The sequence below is a fragment of the Puma concolor genome, chromosome B2 (assembly GCF_028749965.1).
Source record: "Puma concolor isolate L17-30 chromosome B2, mPumCon1.1.hap2, whole genome shotgun sequence".
NCBI classification, from domain to species: Eukaryota; Metazoa; Chordata; class Mammalia; order Carnivora; family Felidae; genus Puma; species Puma concolor.
The window spans coordinates 154,068,159-154,081,366 of record NC_141671.1 but is presented as its reverse complement, the minus strand read 5'-3'; the positions used below and the strand labels follow the sequence as shown (position 1 = coordinate 154,081,366).

At 48.3% G+C, this 13,208-nt stretch overlaps 1 protein-coding gene and 1 pseudogene across 3 annotated transcripts in view; one reads left to right on the top strand and one right to left on the bottom strand.

The window, feature by feature from the left end:
- The window catches only part of FAM120B (family with sequence similarity 120 member B), a 112,483-nt gene that overhangs the window by 96,576 nt on the left and 2,699 nt on the right, over positions 1-13,208 (bottom strand). The window lies entirely within an intron of this gene.
- Positions 35-4,701, top strand: LOC147581390 (prefoldin subunit 1 pseudogene; annotated as a pseudogene).

Below are 13,208 nucleotides of genomic sequence, written 5' to 3'. Positions count from 1 at the left end.
GCTGCGCAGGCGCCACGCCCGTGTCTTTGGAAACCGCGCGTTGCTTCCTCGGTCGGGATCACACGGTTCCTGCGCCTCCCGTGGGCGTCGGCGGGGCGCCACCTCTTTCCTCTCCTTTCTGCCGGTGCTGCGCTGCGGGCCGCGGGTGGATTGAGGCTGGCCGCCTGGGCTCGTTCGCCCTGCTGGCCTGTGGGGGCCGACGCTACCCGGAGCCCCTGGCGCCAGTTTTTCGGGGACCCAGGTGACCGCCGCGGCCGGCTCGGGAGAAGGTCAGGCTTGCCTGAAGCCCGGCTGTCCTGATAGGCTCTTGGAGGTTGCCGCTCCGTCGGAAAGCAGAGCGCTCTCTGAAACCTTTTCTAAGTCCAAACGGTGCAAAGCGAAGAGTACACCACTTCGCTTTTAGGAAAGACCTGCACTGGTGCCCCGGTGGCTTTTTTCATGCAAGCGGAAGTCCTCTTCGGATTTCTTTGAGTTAGCGGAAACGCGCTGACGAAGTGGGGTGACAAACTTTGGGAAACCGGGGCAAACCTGTGTTAACCAACTCTGAATGTGCCCATTTACGCGTGAGGTATGGGGAGTGGGAGTGGGGAATACGGAATCGGGTGCGTGATCCTGGGCAAGTTGTTTTTTAACCTCTGTACGCACAGCTTCCTCGACTCTTTAGTTGGGACGGTAATGGTACTTCCCAGGCAGTGCTTACGAGGAATATAGCAGAGGGGCGCCTGGCGGCTCAGGAGGTTAAGCGACCAAACCTTGGTTTCTGCTCAGGTCTTGGTGTCACGGTTCTTGAGAGTCTCTCTCCCTCTCTCTCTCTGCCTCTCTGCTGCTCTCGCTCTCTCAAAATAAATTTTAAAAAGCAAAAACAAACCAAAAAACAAAGAATATGGCAGAGCACTCAGCCCTTGGTAAGCACGTACATTTTAGCCACTTGTTGGTATTGCTGTCTGTGATGATGATGATCATAATTACCCTTGAAGCCGAATTTATTTACTGGGCAGGTTTTCTGGTTTGAATGGAGTGAGGTTTCTGGGGAGAAGCAAGGACAGGTGCAGAAGCAGGACGTTTTAGAGGAATTTCACGGACTATAACCTATACATGAGAGAGTGGTGGCAGATAAAACTGGATGGTGAACAGGATCACCTGGTCATGCAGCGTCTCCATCTCATGTTAAGGAGTTTGGACTCTGCTTGTAAGCCACCATATCCACCTTATTTCGAAAACCGCTTTAAGATCGGTCAAGTTCACAGTCAGGACATGCTCCCTTAAAGCTCAGATATCAGGCAGTCCAGACTATACTCAATGTCCATTCCTCTAGCTGCAATGCCACCCTTTTCTCTACAACCAAGAGAATGTTTCACTGGCCAAGTGTGATAGCAGATTAGCCTTTAAACCAATCTAATTTATTTTTAGGTAAATTACGGAGGAAGTTAAATTATTAGTAATACCTAATTATTTAGGCCGCATCTCAAAACCTGTCTGTACACACAACATATCTGGTAGTGCTGCTGTGAACCCCAGGGAACGAGAGGCTTCCGCTGAAGTAAGATGATCAAATGCTGCTCTCTTCAGAGTCTCTTGCAAAGCACTTGACAGATCAAGCGCTCAGAAAGCATTACCAAACTGCAGCGACACCACATGTATGTATTACATCTGAGAAGGAATCTCTGCACCCGGCATACAAGGCTTTCCTTTCTGGCTGACTTTAAAATTTTCTTTCAGTAAAATCAACAGTGCTTAGCAGCTACTACTGGTTGGGTGCCACACCAAGAAGGATGTGAAGTGGTCTCTCATCTTAAGGGACACACGTTGCGGTTGGGAAGACAAATGAACATACATTAAATACTGGGAAACAAGTGAAACATAGTGTCAAGTTTATAACATGTGGATGAAGAAGGCAGCAAGAAGATAAAGTGTGACTTGAGCCTGGAAGGAAGTGGAATCTCAGAAGAGGAAGGTCAGAAGAAGAAAACCCAGGAAACAAGGAGTTCGGAAGGAGCAAGGGGCAAGCAGAGACACCAGCTGCAGCCTGTGGGGACCCAGACGGTGGAGGCGGAGGGTGACAGGCCAGCCAAAGCTCCTCAAACTGCCTTAGGTGACTCCCACCACTTGGCGGTCTTCATCTATCCCACAGAGCTTCTGATAAGCATGTCTACCTCCCTGCGAAATAGACACCTGTGACCGAGGATTGACAGACATGTGAGGAAGACAGAAGAAAAGGAAAAAACAAAAAACTAGAAGAAAGAAGAAAAATATTGTAAAAGAACATTGTTCTTTGCAATCTCTGAAGATTATCCATGAGAGAAACAGAGAGGGAATATGTAAAAGAACATTCCAAAAATAAGAGCTCTTGAAAAGTATAAAAGCCATGATAAATTTAAAAAGTGTTTAAATTTTTTTTTAATGTTTATTTATTTTTGAGAGAGACAGAGACAATGCGAGTGGGTTAGGGGCAGAGAGAGAGGGAGACACAGAATCAGAAGCAGGCTCCAGGCTCTGAGCTGTCAGCACAGAGCCCGACACAGGGTTCCAACTAGGAGCCATGAGATCATGACCTGAGCGGAAGTCGGACGATCAACCGACTGAGCCACTCAGGCACCCTAAATTTAAAAAGTGTTTAAAGTTAGAAGATAAATCTGATGATATCTCACAGATATTGGAACAAAGAGAAAAATATGGAGAAAGACAAAACATAAGAAAATTAGAAGATTAAAGTTTGACATGTGAAAAATAGGAATTACAAGAAAGAGAGAAAATGAAGAGGAGGAAATACTCAAGAAATAATTCAAGAAAACTTCCCAGATGTAAAAGACACGTTCTTATATTGAAAAGGATTGCTAAATGCCCAGCACAACAAATCTAAAATGATCCACACTAAGGTACATCATGAAATTTCAGGACACCAGCGATAAAGAAAAGATCTTTAAAAGTTTCCATAAGGAGAGGCACACTGAGTGAACCAAGATGGCCGCTCCCGTGGATCTGGAATTGAAGAGGGCCTTCACAGAGCTTCAAGCCAAAGTTATTGACATTAAACAGAAGGTGAAGTTGCAGACATACAGATTGAACAGCTAAACAGACAAAAAAGCATGCACATCTTACAGATACAGGGATTATGACTTTGATAGATGAGACTAACATGTATGAAGGTGTAGGAAGAATGTTTATTCTTCAGTCCAAGGAGGTAATTCACAATCAACTCAGAGAAACAGAAAATAGCAGAAGAAAAAATTAAAGACTTGGAACAGAAAAAATCCTACCTGGAGCAGAGTGTGAAGGAAGCTAAGGAACACATCCGGGAGATGCTGATAGCACAAAGGGCACAGTAGGAAACCTCTAGTGAAAGCTTCCTGCCCCCTTCCACTCCTGGCAAGGGCAGAGGGGCCTGTTTGGGGAAACATCCTCTCTTCTGCCCTGATGGGCTTTTTATTTGAGTGATCTGGTAACCCCGTGCTTTCTACTTCACCCTGATCCCCTTTTCGATCCTGGCTCTGCCTGCCACCCCTGCCCAACACTCTCCTCCCCTGGGGTGAGTCAGGAACACCCAGGAAAGATGGGGGCCAGGACAGATAGGGGAGCTCTGCCCAAACCTACTACTAGTTATGCTGGTTAGACCAATAAAAGGCATCTGCCCCCCCCCGCCCCCACTCTAAGTCTGCCTTTCTTGAGAACCGAGGGCCAGAGGCTTTCAACCTCAGCTCTTCCCTGACCTGTCCCCCTCCAGAGCTTTGGCTCTGTTCCTTTCGCATTGAAGTCTTTCCTGGTTCTTTTTGTTCCTTTCTGTTCCTTTGAGCAAATCCTTCTACTTCTGAGCCTCCATGCAGATTAGGAAGAAGAGAGACCAGGAGATAACTGAATTTAAGTGAACCTTGGTGGCATTCTGCCTAAAGATTCTTTCCCTGCTTACTCCCACATGTTCCATAAGAAAATGTAGTCAGGCTGTCTCCTGGCGGACAGTACAATCCTAAGGCCTCCTAGAGGCTTAGGGGCAGTGGTGTGCTGGAGCTGGCTTGTACTGACTCAGGAGAGCCAATTATTAAAAACCAAGTTATGTAAATAATCATATTTTTAAAAAGGGTAATAAATATTCAGACTTGCCCCTTCCTAAAAAAAAAAAAAAAAAAAAAAAAAAGTTTCCATAGGAAAAAAGAAAAGGTCACATTTAAAGGATTGGAAATCAGAAGGGCATGGAAATTCTCAATTGAATCCCAGGAAGCTGAAATTCAGTGGAGACTTAACTTTAAAATTCTGAAGAAAATAATTCTAACACTAAATTCTACTCTCAATCAAAATATTAGTTAAGTGTGAGAGTAGAATAAAGATATATTGAGATACGCAGCTCAAAAATATGATCTACCAAATCCATTCAGAAACCTGCAGAGGGATACTCTCCAAAATTAAGTAGTCAGGAAAGAGGGATATTTAGGACCTGGGTAGCAGGGAATCCAAGTGAAGACAGAGGAGGAAAGTAAGTCCTAGACAGAGACCATTTAAACTAGGGCAGGTGCCTTCCAGAGATACCTTCCTCATCCAGGACAGTGACACCCTTGAACACCTGATGTGTCTGAATACTGTAAAGGAAGATCTTTGGAGTTTGGTGATGATAAGTAAGAGGTACACAGAAACGTCAAGCAAATATATTAGGCAATTGTTGAATCCAGTAAAGAAAAAAAACTGCACAAAAAATAAAATGTAGTCACCGCATATGCCTCAGCTGCGAATAATTACCTAGCTTTAGTAAGGCAAATACACGGGGCACCTATGTGGCTCAGTTGGTTAAGCGTCTGACTTCAGCTCAGGTCATGTTCTCATGGTTTGTGTGTTCGAGCCCCATGTCAGGCTCTGTGCTGACAGCTCAGAACCTGGAGCCTATTTTAGATTCTCTCTGTCTCTCTCTCTCTCTCTCTCTCTCTCTCTCTCTTTCTCTCTTTCTCTCTCTTTGCCCTTCCCCTGCTCACACTCTGTCTCTGTCTCTCAAAAATAACAAATCTTAAAAAAAAATTTTTTTAAGAAAATTCTATTTGAATGGAAAACATTCCTTAAATTACATCTGTTAAAAAAAAAAATTGAGGGGCACCTGAGTGGCTCAGTCAGTTAAGCATCCAACTCTTGATTTCAGCTCAGGTCATAATCTCCTAGTTTGTGAGTTCGATGCCTGCATCGGGCTCTGTGCTGACAGCTTGGAGCCTGGAGCCTGCTTCCGATTCTGTGTCTCTCTCTCTCTCTGCCCCTCCCCCACTCACACTCTGTCTCTCTCCCCCTCTTTCAAAAATAAACATTAAAAAAAAAAATAAAGTAAATACAGAATGGTAGTTTAATACAAAAGGATGCTATAATTTTTTTTTTAAAAAATGGGAGGCAATCTTATACGTGTTCATAAATGCGTGTGGGAAATCCGGTGGAAGAGTTAAATCTTCATCTGCTAAAGCTGGGAAGTCCATAGACAATACGTGCAAGGGAATAAGACAGGCATAGCATTAGAGACTCTTTCATAAGAAATAAGAGAGTAAACATTAAAAAAAAGGCCCGGGGGGGTGGGGTGGGGGGGAGGGGTCGCCTGGGTGGCTCAGTCCATTAAGCCTCTGGCTTCAGCTCGGGTGGTGATCTCACACTTTGTGCCCCGCTTGGGTTCTGTGCTGACAACTCAGAGCCTGGAGCCTGCTTCGGATTCTGTATCTCCCTCTCTCTCTCTCTGCCCCTCCCCTGCTCGTTCTCTCTTTCTCTCTCTCAAAAATAAACATTAAAAAAGAAATATGAGAGTAAATTTTAAAAAACAATAGCGAAGAGTTAAGTTAGAGGAAGGAATTGAAAGTGGGAATGCTTGATGTAGGTGATTGCTATTTTTTGTTATAATCTGGAAATACTACTTGAATTTTAAAATCTGGAACTGTATTACTTTGGTAAAAGAAAAAAATTTAAGTTTTAAAGAGTTGTTAAGTAACTAGTACAAGTGGTAAGTGGCACAATTGTTACTCAAACTCAAATCTGTCTAAATTCTAGAGGCTTTAAAATTTTTTTTACAACTCCAGTGCACAATAGTGAAGGAAGGGAGAAGCCAAAGATTCTTTTGCAGGCCCCTTTCCCGGGACACTAGAAGAAAAATTGTACATGGAAATCAGCATAACAGAAGCAAAAAAGTTACATGTGATTATTCAGCTCCTTTCCCCACCTCCTGCTTGACACCATACATAGATGTTTCCTATGCCCTATTGTGCACATCAGACATGAATTGTGAGGAGAACCTAAAAACAGGATGGCAGATTTACATAAAAGAGAAAAATAGGGAAGAAAAGAAAAGAAGAAAGAAAGAAACTGTAGGTTGAAAGTAGGGAGAAGGGAGTTAAGGGAGAGAATAATGGTGAAGGGAAAGCCTTCACATCCACTGAGAAACAGAAGAAACATGGAGCATGAAATGAGCTTGGGAAGGGTGGGATCAGGGCGGGTTTCTCTTGGTAACAAACAGCCTTTGACATTTATTTGGAGTTAGTTTTAATTTTATTTGAATGCTGAACTGAATTTCTTTGAACACAACCACATGGGTTGATGTGGTTTCATTAGAGCAATAGTTCACCATCCAAAAACTGGGAAAGAAAAAAAGCCATAACCCTAACAATACACTGACTTCTACATGGTTAGTCCACCTTGAATATTACTGAAGTGTTTTATGGCTGTTACAAAGTGTCACACAGAAAGAAAATGAGCCTCTTCCTCTGGTCATTGTTATGTCTGCTTGTGACTTCTGGGCCCCTGCAGCCATCATGCAGTCATGGGAGGGAGTTAAGCAACATTTGAAGTCAATCCAAAGCCAGTGGAGCAGAAACATGGAGAGTGCCTTGTGCCTGGACGATGCGGTTAAGCCAAAGATTAACTCACACAAAGACCACCTCCGAATTCTATTTGATGGTGTCCCTTCCTTATAGTTAAGTGTGTTGAATTAGGATTTTCTGTTACTTGCCCCCGAAAGTATCCTGTTTCAAGCTTCTGCCCATGAAGGAATAATTCCTACAGAACTTGTCCTTCCACTTTAAACAACTAGAAATCTAGACAAAATATATGAAATGATTATTTTCAGGGAGTAGACAACAGGAAGTGGAGGGTGGAGATTCCCGAAGGAAGGCAAGCCCAGTGGCTTGGGCTAGATCTAGCCTTGATCAGCAAAGGTGCTCAGTGAAACAAGACTGGTTCTTTGATGAGAGCAATGAAACTGATAAACCTGTAGCTATATTGATCACAACAAAAAAAAGAAGACAGAGATCACCCATATTAATGATGGAAGATGGAACCACAGAGTTTACTTAGACCGAAAGGTTAAAAGAAGACTATTTGAACAGCTTCAGGTAAGAGGAAAAAGTCCCTTGAGCCTGGGGAGCCTAGGTGGCTCTGTCGGTTAAGCGGTTAAGAGTCAGCTCCGGCTCAGGTCATGATTTCACGGTTTATGAGTCCGAGCCCCGAGTTGGGCTCTGTGCTGACAGCTCAGGGCCTGGAGCCTGCTTCAGATTCCATGTCTCCCTCTCTCGCTGCTCCTTCCCCACTTGTGCTCTGTCTCTGTCTCTCAAAAATAAACAAACATTAAAAAAAATTGTTTTTTAATTTCTTGAGCCATAAAAACTACCAAGCCTGAGAAGAAATAGAAAATCTGAGTAATCCTATATTCATTAAACCATACATTTATTTGTTAAGTTGAATTTCTAAGTAAAAACCTTCCAACAAAGAAAACTCCAGACCCACGTAGCCTCACTGGTGAATTCCATCAAACATTTAAGGAAGGCAAAGTAATCCTATACAAACTCTTTCTGAAAATAAAAGCCTTCGCTACTCATTGTATACTGCACGTAGTGGCAGAGAGAAGACCTAACTTTCCTTTGCACCTCCAGCCTCCAAGACAGGTGAGTGGATGAACACATGAGTGAGTGACTGAAGTGGGCTTCTCACTGCCATGTGCTTTGGGCAAGTAAATCTGCCTGTAGCCCCAGCTGTGAACAGTGACGTCCATAAGCCCATCATGGTTTTCCCATTTGCCTTGACTATGGTCGGTTCAGTGGTGTCCTGTGACTTAGTTCCAACCACTGAGAAGTGAAGGTGGTGGCGGTGGCTCCTTCCTAACTCACTCCTACTGAGTGTTAGGGCCCCTAACAACCTAAAAACAACTGTATTTCTTGTTTTAATGAACCTACTAATGTAAATAGGAACAGTTCCAACTACCATTAAAAGAAAGCAGGGGTGCCTGGGTGGCTCAGTCGGTTGAGTATCCGACTTCGGCTCAGGTCATGATCTCGAGGTCTGTGGGTTCGAGCCCCGCATCGGGCTCTGTGCTGACAGCTCGGAGCCTGGAGCCTGGAGCCTACTTCGGATTCTGTGTCTCCCTCCCTCTCTCTGCCCCTCCCCTGTTCATGCTCTGTCTCTCTCTCTCTCTCTCTCTCTCTCTCTCTCAAAAATAAATAAACATAAAAAAATTAAAAAAAAAAAATAAAAGAAAGCATAGGTTTGTGACTGTTCCTAAAAAAATCCAGACTCACAACCATGCCCCTACATACCTACCAGCAGTGAGCAGCTTACAGTTTGAAAGCAGTTTATGATCATTAGTTATTAGTGATAATGATTGATAAACAGCCACCGCCCTGTTCCCATAGCTTTTTGAAAGCAAACCTTGATGGAGTGCCAGTGCTGTCCCCATTCTGCTTCCGGGGACGGGGACGTATCATAGGGGAGAGACTAAGAATTTCATAGTGGGCAGGGAGGAAACTCGAAAAGCAAGGAGTGCAGCTCAAGAAAGCATGCCTTACTTTTTGAGATTAAGAAATGTGCTGATTTAAAGGTGAAAGACATTTGCCGAAATTTGTCCCCTCTTTTTTCTCCAATACTTAGGCTGTTTATTGGGGTCCCTTTCTCTCCAGCCCATTTACTGGAGTAGGGCCTTGCAAAGCCGGTCTCCTAGCAGCCAGTGCAGAAGGCCCATTCGTATCACAATGGACGGGAAGGAAAGAAAGAGCCTGGTTTGTTTAAACTGCCTCTGTCTTCATTCACAGCCTGATGTCCGTCTGCATTGTGACACCCACAATGGCACTAAAGGACCCATTGTGGCCGAAAACAAATCAAAACAGAATAAGGGATGCTAAGAAAAAGAGCCATGCAACAAAATTGCTTAAAAAACCTAAGTCTTACGTCTGAGATTTATGTTACCTTTTGGCTGCGCGGCCTATTGCCCGGTGTTTATAGTAACCACTGGAGTTTAATCAAAAAAAGATAAATGCCAACTTCACGTACGTTTTTAAGGGCGGTACACAGGGAGGATGGGTGTGCTGGGCTGCTTCGGAAGCTGTTTAATAATTGTCGTTCTTTGTTTGCACAACATTTGGGGAGCCGCACTCTGCACTTTGTGTTTATTTTCCTTCTGATAAACATGCCCGAGCTACGCCCATGTGGCCCAACAGCGGCCCCCACACGGTCGCTCCCGCCCGCACCCCCACCCGCTGCCCGAACCGACATCAGATGTTGCAAGAACCACGCCCAGTTCAGCGGGCAACAGGTGGAAGGTTGAATAGCTTCACACGTTTTTCGGGAGAGGGGGTGGGGAAAGAGAGAGAGAAAAAAGGAGGGCGGGAGGGCAGGCTTTCGGGAGCCGATTTAAGGATTAGATCAGATGTTATTGCTAGTGAAAAATTAAACAGCCCGGTGCTCTGGGGAGTGCAGATTAATATATTTAGTGACTGTGCGCACAAAGGCTGCTCATTGTGGCCACGTCTGAATGCCTGTGAATAGGATGGAACATATGCGGCCTGTCACCGCAGGTGCCCACATCTGTTCTCCCCCGGGCAGATGCTCACAGAAAAGGGGAGGTGGGGAGGTGGGAAGGACAGCGCGCTCGAAAGCTTCGCCTCGCCCAGGGCTCCTCGGCCGCGGCCCCGGGCTGCGCGGGTTCGGCGGGGACCCTCCGTGGGGAGGGCCCCGGGCCAAGCCACGTTTCCGGGCGACTCCGTTTTAGAGCCTCGGGGCACAGGGTCGCAGCCCCCAGGCGCCCCCCGCCCGCGCCAGCCGGGTGATTGACGGGCCGCCCCAGGGCCCGGGCGACAGGTGCCCGAGACCCGCCGCCCCCCCACCCCCGGGCGGGGGCGCGCCCTGGGGGAGTAGGGCCTGGGGACAGGGCCGGCCGGACGGCGCCCCTCAACGCCCTTTCTTCCCTTCCTCATTGTGTGCCAAGTCCGAGGCTGCGGTTTCCAGGTGCGCCGCTTGGGCCCGGGACCAAGGATTCCCGCCGCGGACGCGGACAGGGGACGGCCCGCGTTCAGGTCTGGCCTCCCAGAGGCCGCACCCCTCCAGGGGCGCACGAAGGGCGCGCCGCGACCCTGCCACCGCTCCGGGTCGCCGCACGCGGCTGGCACGGGCCCGTCCCGAAGTCGACCTGGGCCCTCGGGGTGGCCCTGCGTCACCCTAGCGCCGCACCTGCCAGTGGCTCGTGGGGGTGACCGGCCTCACGCCCATGCCCCCCTGGCCCTTGCAACCCATCGCGGGCACCTCTCCGAGCCACCACCTCTGGGGAGCCCTCCGGCACTGCGCCGCGGTCCGGCACAGCCCCTCCCGGGCCGCAGCAGCCTCCGCCCCACGCCCCCCTCGGGGCCCCCGCGCGCTCAGTCGCAGGAAAGTTCTGAGGGGCCACTCGGGGCGGGCGCGCGGCGGCGGGAGCAGCTGTGCGGTCATCCGATCCGGGACAAAGGCGTGCCCGCCGGTGCCGGGCCAGGTAAACACGCGCTTTGTCATGGAGATGAGCGCGGGACAGCCCGAGCAGATGATCCGCGGGTTCGGGGAGCCGCGGCCGCGGCCCGGGACGGGGGGGGGGGGGGGGGGGGGGGGGGAGCGGCGCGGGGGGTGGGGACCCGTCATCTGCGCCGGGGCCGCCAGCTGAGCACGCGACTCGCCCTTTCTCATGCAAATCAGCACATGCCTTTGCAACTCGCTGCGGACCTGCGGCCTCCACCCGCCGCCCCCGCATCCGCGGAGGTGGGGTGTCCCCCGTGCGCGGCACCGCGACCGCCACGCGAAACCACGTGGGACTGGGACCTGCCTTCCCTTCCGCGCCACGGCCGCCGCTCCCACTGAAAAGGAAAGGTTAGATGACACGCCATGACCCTGCCCCACCGGGAAGGCCGGGCCACCGTGCCACTTACAGTCTCCAGCGGCCCAGCCTGCTCTGAGAAGGGAAAGCTTTAGGAGAAACTGTCAGGACCTCTGTTTCTCCTGCTGGGGTCTGTCCTCCTGCCACTAGCCCCCCCCCCCACGCCCCACATGAACCTGACGGCCCAAAGTCACTGTCCTGGCTGTCTGTGGGGCCATCTCTGCTATGAGGGGGCTGCCCCAGGAGGTCAGAAGAGGCTATGGATGGGGCCTCACTGGGTTTGCTGTGACCTGTTTATTCTCCAGCAACAGGGAGGCCTCCAGTGTCTAAATGTAAGCTAGCTCTGCCCGCCTCCCCTTCTTTTTCCCTGCTGGGTATGAATGGGTGGCTTAGGTCAGAATGTACCTTCGACGACGGATCCACAAGGGCTCAGTCAAGTCTAAACAAATCCGGATATCCATAGGGGTCAGTGTGTGTGAGGCTCTGGGAGACTCAAGACAGCCTTAAGAAGTAAGAAGTAAGCGTCCCTAGTGACTACACTACACAGACCCAGGGCTTACGGAAGAGATCTGCACCTTCACAGCAAGTTGGTCAATTTGTCTGCTATTTTAACCACTTTGTAATTCCAAAACTGCTGTGGGAGGTACGGGCTTCTGTTTGTGGAATAAGTAAGTCACGGGGATGAAGGTGCAGCATAGGGAACATAGTCAATGGGATTGTAATAGCGTTGTATGGTTAAAAAAAAAAAAAAAAAAAGATACCCAAACTGTGACTGATGAGAAGGGGCAGTAGGATGTATTGCTGGGGGATGTGATACTAATTAATAAACATGCTTTAGGTCCCCTCCTCCTCCTCCTTCTCCTAGTAACCTGGCATGTTTGATCAACACCAGATTTGCTGCTTGGAAGTTTTTTTATTTTGTTGTCCTGAACAAGGACTCTAATTCTTCTCAGGAATAAGAGAACCTCTCTGTTGGGTATACAGTATTCAGTTGGTGTAAGAAAACACAAACATCACTCCAGTCTCCAGACTTGTTTATACAGAAAACTGAACCTGTGGCTGGCTTAGACTCTGGAGCCTATTCTGGGCATTGTTTTTTGCAATCTGCCCAGACCCTCCTTCCTCTTCCCACAACCACCACACACACACACACACACACACACACACACACACACACACACACCCTGAGAATAGAACCTTTCTTTGGGCAAAAGGGGACTGAAACAGATTTGGGTGTCCACAGTATTTCGTCACACCACTACTGAGGTGGCCACATTTAATTTGATAAAATGATGACTGGGAGCCTTTTCCCCCAAGTCGCCTAATAAAATGATGGAGAAAATAACCAGGGTCTCCAGTAAACAGGGAACTTAGCTGTAGTTGTTGTGGCCATGGTTCTGGTCATACAACCCGAGCCTACCCTAGCCACTAGGTTATTCAGGCTATGAGCTATGCACGCCTGGCAAAACTAAAACCCCACCACCAGGCAGCAAATCTCTGTGTCCTCTCCTGTGTCTGATGGATTGGGTGCCTTCTAAGCCCTAATGAGTCTCACTTTGTACAGTAAATTTGCTGAGAAATCAAAAAGTATTTAAAAGAAAGTTTCCTGCTTTTTCCTAATAAGCAAGGTGAGGATTTATGGTGTGCGGGGAGGAGGGGATCTGGCCACTAGGGCCGGCGTGGAGGCAAGTCTATTTAACATACTCTAGCTGGAGCCTCCTCCTGCATTTAGGGGGTTCAGAGTGCGTTGCGGGAGTATAGAGACACGCAGTCAGGAGTGGAAAAACGCCATTTGGTTCGGAGCAGATGGCTGGCTAGGGGGCTGATGGCGTCTAAAGGCGTGTCCCCCCCTTCAGCCTGAATCCCTAAGGGCTCCCCTTGTCTTCCCAATCAATGAAAATTAAAGTGCAAAGAAAGGCTGAATAGTTGGACCTCGAGTCTCTCCTTTGTTCATCTCAGCTACTGGTGTGCAGGAGTTAAACTACAACAGGCCCCTACAGAAACACAGAAGTTAAACAGTCTCCCGTTAGCTCAGCTTTGAAAGGGAGAGGGGGAGAGGGACCAGCGTGAGGTGGGGGGAGAGGGAAAGAGGAGGAGGAGG